Source organism: Chrysemys picta, chromosome 5 (genome assembly GCF_011386835.1).
Source record: "Chrysemys picta bellii isolate R12L10 chromosome 5, ASM1138683v2, whole genome shotgun sequence".
Lineage (NCBI taxonomy): Eukaryota > Metazoa > Chordata > Testudines > Emydidae > Chrysemys > Chrysemys picta.
In genome coordinates, this window is record NC_088795.1 from 104429876 (window position 1) to 104447548 (window position 17673).

The 17673-nt window shown below is 39.9% G+C and overlaps 1 long non-coding RNA gene across 1 annotated transcript in view; it reads left to right on the forward strand.

Annotated features, from left to right (window-relative positions):
- Positions 1 to 17673, forward strand: part of LOC112059798 (uncharacterized) — a 79881-nt gene that overhangs the window by 12775 nt on the left and 49433 nt on the right. The window contains exon 2 of the long non-coding RNA XR_002889071.3: positions 5648 to 5688. This is a non-coding gene — a long non-coding RNA (uncharacterized LOC112059798). The remainder of the gene's footprint in view (positions 1 to 5647; positions 5689 to 17673) is intronic.

Consider the following 17673-nt stretch of genomic DNA (forward strand, 5'->3'; position numbering starts at 1 on the left):
CAGAATATGTGTCAATTACTTATGCTAAACAATCTGTTCCATCTTGTATTCAGCTGTGACACTGAGTACCTTTTCCACACCTGAAAGAGCTTTGTGTAACTTTAAAGCTTCTCTTTCCTCATCCAAAGATGGTCTAATAAGAGATAATATCTCACTCACTTTGTCTTTCTAATATGGTGAGACCAACATAGCTACAACAACCCTTGTCAGGGTAAAGTCAATAGCCATGTTGATGACCCTGTTTCTTGGGTCTTGGAGGCACTATCAGACAGTTGGGACTCATAGGTTAGCATCTATTTTGCTGATTTAGGCCTTGCTTGCATGTGAAAATTTTACGAGTTATACAGAAATGGTTATACTAGTATAACAACACAGCTGGACACTTATTCCAATATAAAAGTGTCTTTTTTCAGTTCAGCTTAAATGCTTTCTCAAGCAACATAAGCTAACCCTAGGGGTCACCAAATGTAATTAATGGGCAGCAAGTTTAAAACAAACAAAAGGAAGTATTTTTTCACACAACACATCGTCAACCTGTGGAACTCCTTGCCAGAGGATGTTGTGAAAGCCAAGTGTATATCAGGGTTCAAAAAACAACTAGATAAGTTCATGGAGGACAGGTCCATCAAAGGCTATTAGTCAGGATGGACAGGGATGGTGTCCCTAGCCTCAGTTTGCCAGAAGCTGGGAATAGGTGACAGGGGATAGCTCACTTGGTTATTACCTGTTCTGTTCATTCCCTCTGGGGCACCTGGCATTGGCCAATGTTGGAAGACAGGATACTGGACTAGATGGACCTTTGGTCTGACCCAGTATGGCCATTCTTATGTTCTAAACCAAAAAGGGGCATTCAACCTGGAATAAGATGTTTTCATATAGGGGTTCTACTGGTATAACTATATTGGTTTAATATCAGCTGTTAGGTCGCTATACTGAAAAATCACAAAACTTTCCAACAGAGAGAAGGCCTTTGGTGTGGTGGTGGCAGTGAACTGAAGTGCAGGATATAACTCATATTCAGTGGCATGTGCCAATAGATATGGAGGGGAATGAATGAGATGAGGATGAAAGAGGAGGTGTGAGGTCTTTATGGATAGGGCAATCCAAAGCCCACTGAACTGAATGACAAAAAAAGACTTCTATTGACTAAACTCTAGTTCAGACTCTTGGGCTGTAGCCACTCTGAGGTGAATAGGATATTTATATAATTGTTGTTTATATAAGTAGTAATAGAACAGCAGGAAGAGGGAGAAATATACTCTGTTTACCTTATACTGGATGAAGGGAAAGGGTCAAACTTCCCATGAGTTGTATAATAAATAAACAATTGGGGGGAGAAGGGAAAGTTGGAATGGATTTAAAACCAGTATGTCGAGGTTAAATACACACCCAAACAGAGAAGTTAATAACATGTCTATGTTGGACCCATTCTGCCTTTAACTCACACCCTTTTGTATTTAGAGTTCAATCCTCCAACTTTGATTCACTGTTAGTAGTATTACTGATGTGAACAGGACTACTTGTATGATGAAGTACTAGGTTTAACCTTTGACTGCAAGTTCTTCAGGACAGGCTTTCGTAAAAAAGTTCAGAACAGTGTGAGATGTCATGATGGGTGCTGAGCTATTCTGAAATCTGTTCTGAGTTGTGGTTGCTGAATGTTTGACAATCTCTGGTTCTGAGCACTTTTGAAAATGTGGGACATGCTATACAGGTACGAATATGCCACAATACCTACTAAGGAGATGTTCTAACAGGATAACTTTCCCATTATGAATAAAGATCAAGCAAAAGGCACTTTCTGATGGTTTTTACTGAAACACTTACTTGTTTAGTAAACTTTTACTATAGTTACAGTGTGACATCCATCAGCTGGACAGGAGTTTGATGGTGGTGGTAGGTTCAAGTAAATCTACGCAGTGCTTATTGGAAAGTCTTATTTTCCTCCCTTTTTATTACCTTCTCCTTCCCTACACTGCAGGAGATTATCCTCTGCTATGGAATGCTGATTGTTGCTCCCTACCCAGTTTAGTTATTGTGACTGCCATGAAAGTATTGCTGTTTGCTGGTGTAAACCCCACACTTTGCCTTGGATGTAAACGTGCTGTCCCTATTTGTTTTGGAATTATGTTCCAAAGGAATCATGAAGCAGTGACTGTATTTTAACAGTTCCACTGGCTTCCATGATTGGAGCTGCTTGATTTCCCCCCTTTAAAAAATGGTGTAATTTTCATTCCCCGCCTCCCCCCCCCGCCAACTTGATGAAGAGTGAGTTGCTTATTACAGGATGAAACTCTAATAGGCTGATCCTCTCTGATTTTATCCTGATGTTCTCCTTGTGTTTTGATATTCTTGAATTTGTGCCCATCAGCCATTTGGGCCTGATTCAGAGCTCACTTATCCCTATGAACATCAGGAGTAAATCCACTGTAATAAATAGATTGCATAGGTCAGATCCTGAGTCATACTACAGACTTTTAATAATATGTTTCATTTGGGGTTGCAAAGTAATCTAAGTCTGCCTTAAAATTCTCAATCAGAGCAACTCCTTCCCCACAAAATGTTGGTTGTGGCTGTGCTACTCAAAGGAGTTTTTTTTGGGGGGGAAATGTGCTGTAGATTGTGTAGGGAGAAAAATCATGAAGAAAACATAGTTAATCTTAATTCATTATTCTTGTGATGCCAATGAAATTCCCACAGTCAATGAAATTATGACTTCTCAGAAGTGTAATAAAACAGAGAAGCTCATAATCACTTGTTTCAGAATTTATTTTCAGTTCCATTGAAAACAAAGTATCCTTCATAGTTGGGGGGGAGAGATAGCTCAGTGGTTTGCACATTGGCCTGCTAAATCCAGGGTTGTGAGCTCAATCCTTGAGGGAGCCACTGAGGGATCTGGGGTAAAATCAGTACTTGTTCCTGATAGTGAAGGCAGAGACCTGGACTTCTTGATGACCTTTCAAGGTCCCTTCCAGTTCTAGGAGATAGGATATCTTCATTAATTTAATTCATTCATACAGAGCCAATTATAAAAGAAAAAAATAAGATATGAGTTGAAGGGGGGGAGTGTACAAATGTAAACTTGAATGGTGAGAGTAACTGGTGAGCCAAGCAAAATCCCTATGTATCCCTTCTCATGCCAATGTGCACAGTGAATTGTACAGAAAACTGAAATTGCACTTTTCTATACAGTTACCTACAGTAATGGCTGCCAACACAGTAGGGAATGGATGAATGCCATGGCATAAGATATGGTGGTGGTCCATTGTTGAAAGGAGAAGAGGTACAAGGGAAAGTAAAACAGAACAAAATAGTACTCAGAGACCTCTCCAGTGCCCATCAGCCAAATGACTGACCACTACGTAGATCATAGGTAGCACTTTCAAGTTTATATAGTTTCAAGTTAAATATATTCACCAAGAAAGAGGGCTACAAACTTTATCTTCCAGGATGTATCTGTCTGGTTTTTTTTTTCTCAATTGCTTGCATTTGCTTTGTGACACTTCTATTACCACATATAACTTTAGCTATACAAATATGTCATGTCTCCACAGCTGCTGTAGCTCACCCCAGAATAAGAATATCTTTTTCACCTGACACTGTTTTCATTTCAGTCCAGATTTGGGTAGGAAGGATTTGGAATGGAGAGCACTGATGCATAAATAACCCTCTTTTGCCTAATTATTTCTTGCTTTTCAAAATCTTTGGCCCCTAAAACCATTACACATCAGTACTTGAAGCATGGAAGTCATTAGAGGAGAATAATTTCTGTTTTGAGAGTGGTTTGGCACCGTTTTTGCTGCTGATCTCATAGAAGAATTTTCCCAGTTTTGAGCCACTAATTTTCAGTCTCTTTAGACTAAATATACACTAAGACCAACATTTTCAGGCATGTTAACTATTTTTTGCATCTTGGTTTAGTGTGCCCAACATGAAACAGCTTATGTTTTAGATGTTTAAATAGTCTCCTTAATCCCTAATTTGAAGCATCTAGATTTGGGGAAAAAACTGTTCTAAAAGTTTAAAGGGAAGGAGGGGGGAATGTCTGAACACTAGTAATGTTCCCTGACAGAAGTTTTCTGAGTGCTGAGGACAGGTTGAGAATACTTCTGGGTTTTTTTTAAATGGAGTTCATGCAAAAATTACTGTGTGTGAGGTTATTTAGCCTGTGTTATTACAGGAGGTCATCCTAGAATATCATTATGGTACCTCCTGGCCTTAAAAATCTATTATTCCTTGTTCTGCATGTCTGGCTAGTCAGACAGGCACACTTTATTTGCCTAACCATGTGGGAAGAAGAAAAGACTACTGACTACTTTTCCCCATCACAAAAATACCTCCATTGTGCCTCCCATAGGGAAAAACTTCTGGCTTCCCACTCTGCTGTTAACCTTTTGTAAAGAGAAGGGGAAAATAGGTTCCTGATGGCTTCCCTCTTATGAGAAAGAGTGGAAGAAAGGTTTCCTGGTCCACCTCCAACCACTGTGGGGAGGCAAAGAAGAACCCACACTTCTAAAGGGTGAAGGTGACTAGCACATCCCCATGTGTGTGCCCTCCAACCAATACAGGGTCAATATTTGAACATCCCCGTGGAGCAGAGAGCATGTAGGTCTGAGGAGGAGGGGAAGGTAAGGTGGCTGAAAGTTCCATTTGGATATTTGTTTTAAAGGTCAGTATTTCATTTGTATTATAAGAATTAAGTTGAAACTTGGCAAATTTATAACCAGGGTTGTCTGCAATAGCCAGGGACTAAACTTGAGGATCCAGGAGGTCCGTTACAGTCCTCTGTCATTCTGCTGACCCCTTGTCAAAGGGCATACTTGTCCTGTAACATTCCTTACTGGCCACTGTTGCTCTGCTGAGGTCTGTCTCAGTTTTCCCTCTACCGAGGTCCCTTTAAAAAGTCCACACAGTTATTCAAAACATTCTGAGGACCAATGTGTTAAGTCCTGCACAAAGTCTTTAAAAACAGAACTGAGACCTGCCAGTCTTCATGCCCATTTCAGCTGGATCCTGCCCCTCCTCCCTGATGGTCTGTCCTCTAGAAAGTCCATTTATTTTTCCTCAGTCCCAAGCTGGGCACAGCCCTTCCTCCTCTCTAAACACTTCTTGCCTGGAGTGTGGCCTTTTCCAGAGGCCTTTCCTCCTGCTGACTCAGGGCAGTGCAGGAGCCTTTTTATTGCCTGGTATCTGCCAACCACCTACAGCTGTTTGATGATCTGGTCTAGACACTTTTGAATATTTGGGCCATGCTGGTACTAATATGCTACAATATCTGCAAAGGAGATGATATAACATGATCATATTCCTATTATGAATAAAAGTCAAGCAAGGTACTTCCTGCTGTTCTCCCCTTTAGCTCAGTTGAACAGCAGAAAATCAGTCCAGATGCACTGGACCCTGATTCTACTTCAAAGGGCCAGTCACACTGTGACACCCCTAAGTATTATCATCCTTTGTACATATCCCTCCATATCTTACCTCATGTTCACATTCTTGTCAGTATTGTAACTTATTAAAACTGGAAATGCTGATTTATAAAAATAAGATTATTGAAAACATTATGTTGCAAGAATTAGTTCCACGTAATTTCAGGCTTCTCCCTCTTCTAAATTTGGTTTGTCTAGGACTTTGTCTCCTCCTTTAGAAGACTGTGTTCCAGAGGGCACATTTTGAAAACAGGAGTAGGTAAGTACTGCTTTAGATTTTGGTCAACATCTGGTGCAAGGCTGGTGTAAATCCTTCCTGACACCTGACTCAGTCTGTGGGTTTCTCTCCTCCCGCCCCCACTCTCCCAGTCAGCTATTACAGTTCAATTGTTCAGTTTGAAATGCCAAATGGGTAAAAAAAGCAGATGATTTGTTGGTATTTTGGAAGTGCCAAGCCCTGTGATTATTTAACAATAGAGCTTATTTTAATGACTCATACACACATGAGCCCTACAAAATAGTCAAATACAATTGAGGATCCTAAAATTTTGTAAGGAGACTTTTAAAAAAATAATTTAATTTGATTTCAAGGGTTATTAAAAAATTGGGAAGTTGCAGAACAAAGCCATAGGCACACATAATATTCCTCCCTAACTTGTGACCTGCCCAGTGCACTAAGTTTATACTTGAATATTTCTAAAACTACAAATACTCCAAAAAAATGCCTTTATCTTTTTAACTCATTGACTGCCACATCTCAACACTATACCTTTCATGGCATGAAGAGGAACATTTTCTATGAGGAAATGGTGGTGCCAGGTCATCTGTATGTGCACTATATTTGCACAATAAATTGATATACTGAAGTAATTTCAGAAGACTCCAGAGTCTACTATAGAGTTTTTTTTTTTTTGTAGTTATAACTCTTAGTACATCACTCTTTTAAATTACATTTAGTTACTCTATATGGCATATGTCTCAATTATAGACCTGCATAAAAATGCAGGTGCTGTACTTTATACCATATTAAAAATGGTGGAAAAAAACTGAGAACTGAGTCATTTACAAAAAAATCTTAAGAATTTTGCCTGCTTGCCTCCTTGATGCAGGATCTCAGTGTTCATTATACTGATTTTCCTGTAGTAAGTGCCATCAATAATTGCCACTGCATAGTGACAGAGATAGCACTGCTTACCACTTCTTATAAGCCTATATTGCACGCAGCGTGGTATAGTGTTGTAATATTCACTCTTTCTGACTCAAGATGTTTTTAATGGTAATAACTGCATATTAAATGTGGGAAAAATACATGATTGCAGTGTTACTGCTGGAAAAGTTCTGGAAATTCAAACCCACAGAATTCATAATACTGACTTTTATTATGTTTATTTTAACATGTACACACTCATTTTGGGTGGATGTAGTGTTTGTTTTAATCAAGGGAATTAAATGAAATGGGGCACTGTGTACTAGTTGACATTGTAAAGGAAGAAAATTAGGAAATTTTAAAATGGTGGTTCCTGTAGCAACCATAACACAGACCTATTATACTAAATAGAGTGGTAGAAAAAAAATTGATCTGAGACGACAAAATACACCTCTACCCCGATAAAATGCGACCCGATATAACACAAATTTGGATATAACGCAGTAAAGCAGTGCTCCAGGGGGGCGGGGCTGTGCACTCCAGCGGATCAAAGCAAGTTCGATATAACGCTGTTTCACCTATAACGCGGTAAGATTTTTTGGCTCCGGAGGACAGCGTTATATCAGGGTAGAGGTGTACTGCATTAATGTATATGTTAAGGTAAACAAGAAGAATAAACTTTTTCAAAGTTACAAAGTGTAGTTAGGCTCCCAAATGCTACAGACTTTCAGGAGGAATTGGGTACCTAATGTAACTTCCCTCTGTTCCTTTGAGAATCTCCCCAAAAGTTAAACTGTAACTGTTGTGTTGTCTGCTATTTTAGATAAACGGGCCTACATACCATCTGTATTATACAGTGATAACTGGGCATAATTCAATACAACTGAGGACCCTCACAAAAATGAGAAGTGAAATTTATAAAGCTCCTCTAGCAAGCAAATTTTGAAATGAGCATACACTTTTCAATATGGGACATGATATCCATGTGAGAGACCATGCACTTTATAAATAATAGTGTGGTAGGAAGTTTTTGTACTAGAAATAAAACAGCAAATTAAAACCACCACATATGAAAGTGGACAATTAAGAGACCACACGAACAGGGTGCTTCTACACTATGGAAAAAAAACCTGTGGCTGGTCTAGGTCAGCTGTCTCGAGCTCGCAGGGCTTGGTCTTTGGGGTTGAAAAATTGCTCTTTAGATGTCTGAGCTTGGGCTGAAGCTCAAGCTCTGGAACCTTGAGACGGTGGAGAGTCTCAGAACTCGAGCTCCCACCCAAACACGAAATCTACACAGCAATTTCTAGTCTAACAGTTTGAGCCCTGCGAGTTCAAGTCCGCTGACCTGGGCCAGCTGTGGTCATGCCACAGTCTTCTATTCCTCTGTAGACCTACCCACAGAGACATAGGATAAAGATCAAGGAAAGTGACCTGGATCCTCTGAGTGATGAGGAGTCTTCTTCTTCTTGGTCATCAGTCAGTACCTCCATACTGTATCTCTGAAACTTGATGGCTTGCTGATAACATAACCACTTCTTCTCAAAGAAGATCTTTCTGCTGTGACATGATCTATCACATGGGGCCTGTGTTTGCTGCCCCTCATATTTTTCATAGTCAGTAAGTGGGTGTGGATTTGTTCATTATATCCCCCTCCAGGCACTATCATTCTGGAAGGCCTCAAGGGACAGTGTCTGCCTTGTCTTTGTGTAGATGTCTTCTGTTCCTTTGGTAGGAATTTCACAGCCACAGCTTTTAAAGCCAGAAGGGACCACTATAATCATCCAGTCTGACTTTCTGCATAAAACAGGCCATAATATTTCACCCAGTAATTCCTGCATCACTCCTGTAATTTCTAACTGGGCTAAAGCATACCATTTAGCAAAGAAGGTCAAATCTGATGTAAAGATTTCAAGTAGCAGGCATCATATACCTATCTGTACTGAGTTTTCTGCTAACCCACTTGATTATGTATATTCAGAGCTTGACCTGATGTGCTTGAGCTTATATACCATAGAATTGCCAACATGAGCCTATGACATAGAGGCATATTGGTGCCAATGGACAAAGCATTCACTATTCTTTTACAAGCAACTCTGCTCTCATACCTAACAAACTCAGTACACCTAACGCACTGCTGTCATGGTATTTATCCATAAAAGGTAGTATGTGAGGTCTCTACTGAAAGCAGGAAACTTATCAATACTCATATACATTAGGGAACTGTGTACAAGGAATAATGTAACTATATTGAAAATTCTGCCCTTCTGGTTTTGGAATGAAAGTGAGTCACAAGGAATCATATGTTTCAGTGATGGCCCATTCAAGCAGGAGAAAGTTGTAGTCCCTCCCTGGCTCGTTGATAATGTAATGTATTATTCAATTGTCCACTGCTGCAACAACCTATAAGAGTCAATGGGGAACCATCAAAGATAAACTATAAATATTGAAACCTCTTGGAAGTGAAAAGGAATGGTAAAACAATGTGATTACCCTCTCTATGGATAAAGACATAAGACTGATTCAGCATATCACAGGGTGGAGAAAGACACTCTGTATCCATTCACTGAGGAGACATCTTGCTGAGCATGTGTGTTTCATGAAAAATTGGATCCTCGTTCCAGTGAAACCAGTTATCTCTATAATAGACTGCACTTGCAGTGTAGGAGGGAACATATTTCCTGAGATAGGAAAGGTAACTAGGCATAGGCCATATTTTATTATTTTGTTTTGTATTGTAACTATTTGTTTCCATCACTCTCTTTTGTTTCTAGTGGGACTTTATTCTTTCTTAAATAAACTTACTTTTGTTTTATTGTAAGTGCTCATAAGTACTGTGTATTATACAGGAGAGGCAATTTAAGGTAAAACTGATAAATTGGGGTACACTGTTCCGTTTGGGAGCAGAGAATCTGAGATTTCCATGAGTAGCCAGTGTCAGGGGCTGGATTTCACAGGGGAGCACTTTAAGGGCACTTGGAGCACCTTCTTTTTAACATGGAAGGCAAAGACAGGGCTGGCATACCAGAGACAAGAGTGCTTGGGTGGTTGACAGACTGGTAGTGTTAAGGAGCTAATATTCAGCTACCAGAGGGAAGACACCCTCAGGTAACTCACAATCCTGGGTACCCCAAGACCATCATAGAGCCACTTGTGGGTGATTATCTGTGATAAACTCATCTGAAATCCCATGGCACAAGAGATTTGCAATATATTATTACACAGTGTGTTGTGCAGCAGATCAATCTAAATGGGTGGGTGGGAAGTAGGTGATGTGTTCAGTCACAGAGACCCCCTTGGGACTGTCACCTGATGTGCTGAGACTACTTCTGAGCCCATTTTCTCTGTTAGTTTGGGCTTCCAGAACCCTGTCTTTTTGAGCCAGATACACTAATCTCCTGCAACACAGACCCAGGTTCTGACCCATGCCCCCAAAGCTGCAGATTTAACTGAAAAAGGCTTAGCAAGTGCTCCTGTCTCTAACACCCAGACACCCAGTTCCCAATGGGATCCAAACCCCAAATAAATCTGTTTTCCTCTGTATAAAGGTTATACAGGGTAAACTCATAAATTGTACGCCCTCTATAACACTGACCGAGAGATATGCACAGCTGTTTGCTCCCCCAGGTATTAATTACTTACTCTGTTTAATTAATAAGCAAAAGTGATTTATTAAGTATTAAAAGTAGGATTTAATAGGTTCTTCATAATAACAGACAGAACAAAGTAAGTTACCAAGCAAAATAAAACAAAACACGCAAGACTAAGCTTAATACATTAGGAAACTGAATATAGGTAAATCTCACCCTCTGAGATGTTCCAATAAACTTCTTTCACAAACTGGACTCCTTCCTAGTCTGGGCCCAATCCTTTTCAGACCAACATTGTAGTTTATGGTCTGGATCCAGCAATCACTCACACCCCCGTAGTTTCTGTCCTTTGTCCCAGTTTCTTTCAGGCATCTCTTTGGAGAGGCCATCTCTTGAGCCAGCTGAAGACAAAATGGAGAGGCTTCCAGGGCCTTTTATATTCTCTCTCTTGTAGGCGGAAACCCCTTTGTTCTTCTGTGCAAAATCATAGCAACAAGATGGAGTTTGTAGCCACCTGGGCAAGTCACATGTCCATGAATGATTCAGCTTTTTGCAGGCTGACGTCATTGTTTACATGTTAGTTTGAATGTTCCCAGGAAAGCTCAGATGTGGATTGGCATCTCCCAAAGTCAGTTAAGTGTTTCTTGATTGGGCACTTACTCAGAATACTCCTTTCTCAAGAAGCTGACCAAATGCTTCACAGATGCTACTTTGAATCAAACACACTGAGATACAAGTACATAGCCAATATTCATAACTTCAAATACAAAAATGATACACACATACAGACAGCATAATCATAGCTAGCAAAGTACAAACTTTCCATAGACACCTTACTTAAGCTCCTTTGTGCAAGATTTGGTGCAACTATAGGACCTTGGTTGCAACAATGATCTATACAATCACAGTTCATGTCAATAACATCACAAAGTAGACCCTTAAAAAGAGATAATCTCTACTGTTTAATTCAAACAGATCAGCAATGGCCTTGCACCATGGGCAATAAAGGATGTCAGTGATTTCAATGTTTCATTTGTATTCTAGTTCTTGTATTTATTGCAGTTGACATTTAGATTCTTGATTTGTTTTATTCTGTAGTGCTTACGAGCCTAGTCATGGATTAGGACTCCACTGTGCTAGGCAGTGTACAAACAAAACAAAAAGACAGTACCCAGCCCAACGAGCTTACTATCTAAGCATAAGGCAAGAGATAACAGCTGGATAGGGACCAACCAACAGGAGAGCACAAGGAAACAATAAGACAATACTGATCAGCATAATAGGCACCTAAACTGCCTAACCACTGTCAAGTCATTCACTCCTTTCCAGACAGTGTATCTTTACTTTATGTCATTTTTTCTCCCTCTGTTATTTTATTGTCTCAGACTGTTGTTTTTTTTGTTTTTCTGATAGGGTTTGTTGGGAGAAAAAAATGTTCCTCAAAAGGAATGTGTACAAAAATGGTATTATAAATGTAAACATTATACAGTGTTGAAAATGTTGTATATATCTCTGTTTAAATCAATCTGAGTCTTTTCATGCTATTTCTCTTCACGTCCATGGTGAAATATCACTTAGAAAGGCTCTTGAATCACATGCACATTTAAACAGGGCTGGAGGGGGCAGGGAGAGTCTTAAATGGTGGACTTAACAAAGAATACGATCCAAATTGCCCAGCTGCATATGTTTGGAATAAGCACATTGCAGAGTTGATTGGAGACTAATGTTTTGCCCTTTGTCATGGTTTCCAGCAAACCTTTCATTACATTCAAGGCTGATTTTTGGATACCCATAGTATGATAATATTCCTTTTCATTTTCAGATGTTCTTTTGCTGAAATGCTAGTGCACAGCTTGATGAGGCTCTGCATATCCAAGTAATACATGATATCAGAGAAGCTGAAGGCAGACAATCCCATAACCAAAGCTTAGATACTACAGTGGCATCAGGGCTAGAGAGAAACCTAATATAAATATAGACATGACTGCTTTAAGAAGCTTAACTGGTCATTTATTGGTGTATATAAATTATAACTAGGGATGCAAACAATATCTAATTCACATTTAAGCTAGACACTAATCCAATCTCTCTGAAATTATGTGTAACTGCTTGGATTATATATTCTAGCAAAATGGCTGATGTTGGTATGGTTGGTCCCATGCTTTTCTTGGCGGGCTTTTCTAGGATGCCACCCCTTGCCTCTGCTCTTGGGGTGCTGAGGGCCCCACTAGTGGCCCGGGAAGTTGATAGAGGAGGGAAACGGGGAAGGGGTCTAGGCTTGCTCTTCACTCTGAGCCCCAGCCCCTCTCAACCCCTGTGGGTTTCTTACCCTCTTCCCCCTTAGGTAGTGTTACCCTTGGTCCTTGATGCTGGGGGAGGGAGTATCCCTGCCATTCTGCGGTAGGGTCTCCTTTCCTCTGGTTCTCTGGTCTTTCAATTCTCAGCAACACACCTCCAAGCTTCAGTCCTCTCTCCTTCTTCGCTCACACCCTGTCTGCCTGGAGCAAGGTTTTTTTATTAGGTTCCTGACAGGGCCTTAATTGACTACAGGTGCTCCAATTAACCTGATATATATCTATAGATATAGATAGATAGGATATCAGCATCACTCTATTAGAGGGGTCGGCAACCTGCGGCATGCATGCCAAAGTCGGCACGCGAGCTGATTTTTAGTGGCACTCTGCTGCTAGCTGGGGTCCTGACCGTCGGCCTCGCTCAGCCCACTGCTAGTCTGGGGTTCCATCTGCCGCCCGCGCTGCAGTCTGGGGTTCTGTCTGCCAGCCCCTTCCAGGCGGGGTCCCGGCTGACGGCCCGGCTCAGCCCACTGCTGGTCTGGAGTTCCGTTCACCGGCCCCTGCCAGCCAGGATCCCAGCCACCAGCCCCGCTCAGCCCGCTGCCAGTAAATGTAACATGTATTACTGGCAGGCGAAACCTTAAATTAATGAAGACTTGGCACACCACTTCTCAAAGGTTGCCGACCCCTGCTCTATTACAACACATTTAGCCTGGAATAGGATAAACTATAGCTCTCAGAAGTTACTCATTATTTTCACCAGCTCTGCAGGGAGATTGACTAGCTCTCACTTTCTCTAGATCAGTGTTTCCCAAACTTGGGTCACCGCTTGTGTAGGGAAAGCCCCTGGCAGGCCGGGCCAGTTTGTGTACCTGCCGTGTCCACAGGTCCAGCCAATCGCGGCTCCCACTGGCTGCGGTTCACTGCTCCAGGCCAATGGGAGCTGCTGGAAGCGGTGCAGGCCCAGGGGTGTACTGGCCGCCGCTTCCAGCAGCTCCCATTGGCCTGGAGCGGCGAACCGCAGCCAGTGGGGGCCACGATCGGCCGGACCTGTGGACACGGCAGGTACACAAACCAGGGGCTTTCCCTATACAAGTGGCATTCTAAATTTGGGAAACACTGCTCTAGATCATACTACTCCAGTTATTGTGCCCTGAAGGCATTTGTCTCATTGAAGTCAAGGACATACTCACTAATAAATTTAGGGGCTTGGAATTTGCTAATCAGTAGCCATATATATGCAGTTGAATAGAAAAAATGCATATGCTGGCAATAGCGCTACATCCTAGAAAACACAAGTGGAATCACAGGGAATTAACCACTTCTATTGTTTCTATTCCTTGAGTAAGGAACGTTTTAGTAGGAGGAGGAAACAACCAGCTATGGAAATGGATCAGATATTTGGTGTGCTCCATATTGCTACATTTAACAACATAAATTCACATTTTTATAGGAAAAATCCCACTATTTTATACAATTAAAATATACCATGTTTGGAATTAAGTACAGTATCTGAAAGAGATCAAGTCTAGTATTCTGATATTTCTAAATAAAGTAGAATCAATCACACTTTGGCCAATCATCCAATCTCACAACTGCCTGAATGCACTCCTGTGATCTGTACATCAGAAAATGATGTCAAGGTATTCTCTGCACTGGTGCCTGTGCATATATACCATTATGTTCACACTTCATAATGCAGGCCATCCACCATACTTTGACTTCCACCAGAATAGCCAGTGTAGTTAAAAAAGTTATGAGATGAATATATAATCTATGAATACATGATATTTAGCTTTGATTGGCCCAAACAAGAAAAATCATAAACCAGTTTCAGAAAGGATTCAGTTCTCCAACCATCAGAAGCAATGGGTTATTTCAATGGCAAATTCTACTCCTCGACTGAAGGAAGATCAAATTTAGTAACCTGAGTATAAGGTTTGAAATAGCTAGATTCCAAAGAAAATACATTCCAAACTAGAAGGGGTATCTTAAAATCTAAGATCCCATGTAGTTTGCATAGGCATTAAATATCTCATGTCACATATCAGAGTTTACCCCTGGCCATAATTTCCCATCTACTGCACATCTTGTACAATGTGGTGTCTGCAATCCTTGCCCCCCGGAAGTGGCAGCATTTTTGTTATGTCATGTGACATATAGATTGTCTGTGAAGCCCTTTTTGGGAGTTTCAGGGTGAAAGTAATTATATAAATGGAAATTTTCATTCTGCTTCCTTCTAAATGTCAGGGAGGCTTCAAAAACAAAACAAAACATTCTACATAAATATATTAGCAATTGCTAAATAGGAAAGAGGGAATTATCTTCATCTCCAGCCACTGATTTCTTATTGCTTGGGTTGGTTACCACCTTACACCCTTTTCAATTGCTCAATCGCAACTTGGTGCTGATAATGCAAGTTTAATCCAGGTGCTGTCAATTACAAGGTATCTGCACATCAGGTTTGAACAAATGCTAACTGAATTTGAAAGCAATGAGGCACAGTGCTGTAGTAACCCTGGCAGAGGGCCTAGCTTTTAAGCTGTCTACAGACTTCAACAGTGAAATGTTTGAAGGGAAAGAATATGTGTTGGCAAGAGTGCTTGATCCAAGTTTCAGGGGAATAACTGAAACCATACTTCCTCCAGTGCAGACCAAGAACATTGGAAAGATGTTTTCATAAATAAAGTGCTACCGGCCATGCTATTCTCTACCTTCTTCTTCCTCAGATCCCAGAAAGTTAAATACAGTGCATGAAACAGATTTCAAATGTCTTGGAACATCCCAAAATACAAGAGACTACTGAAATAATAACAGCCACATTGACACCAGCTGCAGGAACAGCAAAACAATGTTAGCATATCGGTATTGACTGCAAATGAACATATGGATACTGTGACAAATTAATCCACATGTTCCTGGATAGCTGGCTAGGAATGGGACCCTATAGACCACGATCAAGGAACAGAGACTATACATTTGTGTTTCTAGTGATCTTCTTTTATGATTAGAGCAGTACAAAAAAAATCACACTGTTAGGAAGAGTGTTGAAGAATGTTTTCAACAGCTTCACAACACTAATGGTTGGCCTGAGTTTGGCTGTCTGTTTATATTTTTAAACACCCATTTAAAATAAAATATAAGGCTTTCTGGCAATATGAGCAACTACTGAGAGTACAGTTTACCCTATCCCGGTCGAAATGTGTTGTAGAAGAGTGATGCTGACACTTATTTGCATATCAAATGATTTCAGCCGGCTTACTTCTGTGAAAGTTTTTCTTTGGAATATTTGCACAGCCAAAGTAGCATTCTTGTACAGCTCTATAAAGATGGCAAACAATCAACATCTTTTCCTCCTGATCTCCTTGTAGTTCCAAAAGGTCTTGTTTAGACTTACCATCCATATGTAATCTTTCTGCATTACATACAAATCTCCCCTTACTTGAAACATCTTTACAGGACAAGCAGCCTCACCAGCATCTTGTTATGATACTGGACTGGAGAATGGACATTTATGCAAAATCAGTGACTACTTGTACAATGAAAGGCCCAAAGGCTTCAGAGAAAAAATATTATATTTTATTGGAAAGATGTTTCTAAAAGACAGGTGAGAGGTGCTTTTGAAAATCTTACTAAGTGCCTAAAAATGCAGAGAAGCACCTAAATAGCTTTAAAAACCTGTCAGTTGCCATCAGTAAAATGGTATAATACTTCTTTACCTCACAGGGGTGTTGTGAGGATAAAGACTGTGATGCACTCTCATTGGATACAATGACCTTGGGAGCCCTAAGTGCCAAAAATGCATAGATATGGCAGATTTGATAAAAACCAAGGATAACTTCAAGAACTTTGCTATTCAGTCAAAACTTGGATTGATGCAGGTGATCTCAAAGATACTTCTAATATCAAGGGTGAGTGGAAGTTAGGAGAACTCTGATAATGGACACTAGAGATGGATGAACAATTCATAATGAACAATGCATTAAACAAATTTAGACCTTTGTCCATTTGCAAATTGTTCACAAACAAACTAACTTTTATAAATGTCTTCACTATTTGCAATTGTCCAGCTGCTGTATATTTTTTTGTAAACAAATTTTAGCTGATGGCTTATTTGTAAAATTTTTGGAGACTATTCTTTCAAATAGTAAATATCCAAAATTCAGTATTCAGACTGTGATTGTTATTATTTCAGTTTCTTGAAATTATATATTTGACTTTGAGTATACAACCATTTTACTTTTGTTTTAATTCGAAACAATTTTTGGCTTATAGTCCCCAAATTCACTTTCTGGAAACATTTCTATGAATAAAACTTACTCACAAAAATGTTTGGAAAAAAGATTATTTAAAAAAAGAAAAGAAATGAATACTGTTAAAGGAAATTTTTTTGTCTGTAAAACTGTAGGCCAGTTGCTCCATGTAGCAAAGGTGGAGAGAGAAAGAGAGTGGATTCGAAGAACGTTGAAATGGTGACTGTTTGAATTCACCCTAGATGATCTCATTTTAAGCAGATGGGCTACCAACTTCCTAGGTTCAAACCTGGAAAGGTTTCATAGGCAGGCTTTGACATATATAGAATGGCGGAGAAGGCAGCCTGTACTTAACCCAAATAATCTGACATGCCTTTCTTCCATCGTACAAAAATAAAGTGGAAGATGGAATAATTGTGAAACAAATGATAATAGTAAAAGCATTAGTTTTCTAATTAAACCATCAATTAAAATGCAAGGAGTATGGGAAATAAGCTAGATGTGTTACTGATATGATTTAGTGGACATAAATACTACACATCATAACTGAAGTTCAGAAACTTTTGACCAGATCTTTGGCTGCTGTACTTTTGTCTACAGAACTATGACAGTTTACACCAACTGAGGATCTGGCTCAATATCTCCTGTTTCTATCTGTTTTACTTTCCCTGAGTCTCTTAACTCATCTGTAAAATGGGGAAAGAGCTAATGAAATAATAACTCAGATCTTCAACTAGTATACCATCAGTGCAGATGTTCTGATGTCAGTGGTGCTATGATGACTTACATCAGCTGAGGATCTGGACCAATGTTTCAAATTATTACATACAGTAAGTACAACATAAATGCACGTTGATATGAGAAAGAGGTAGAGAAACTGGAAGGAGTTCAGAGAAAAAGAATAAAGTTGATTAAGAAACTGGAGGGATTAATTTATGGAGATTAAGATAATTAAATAGGTGT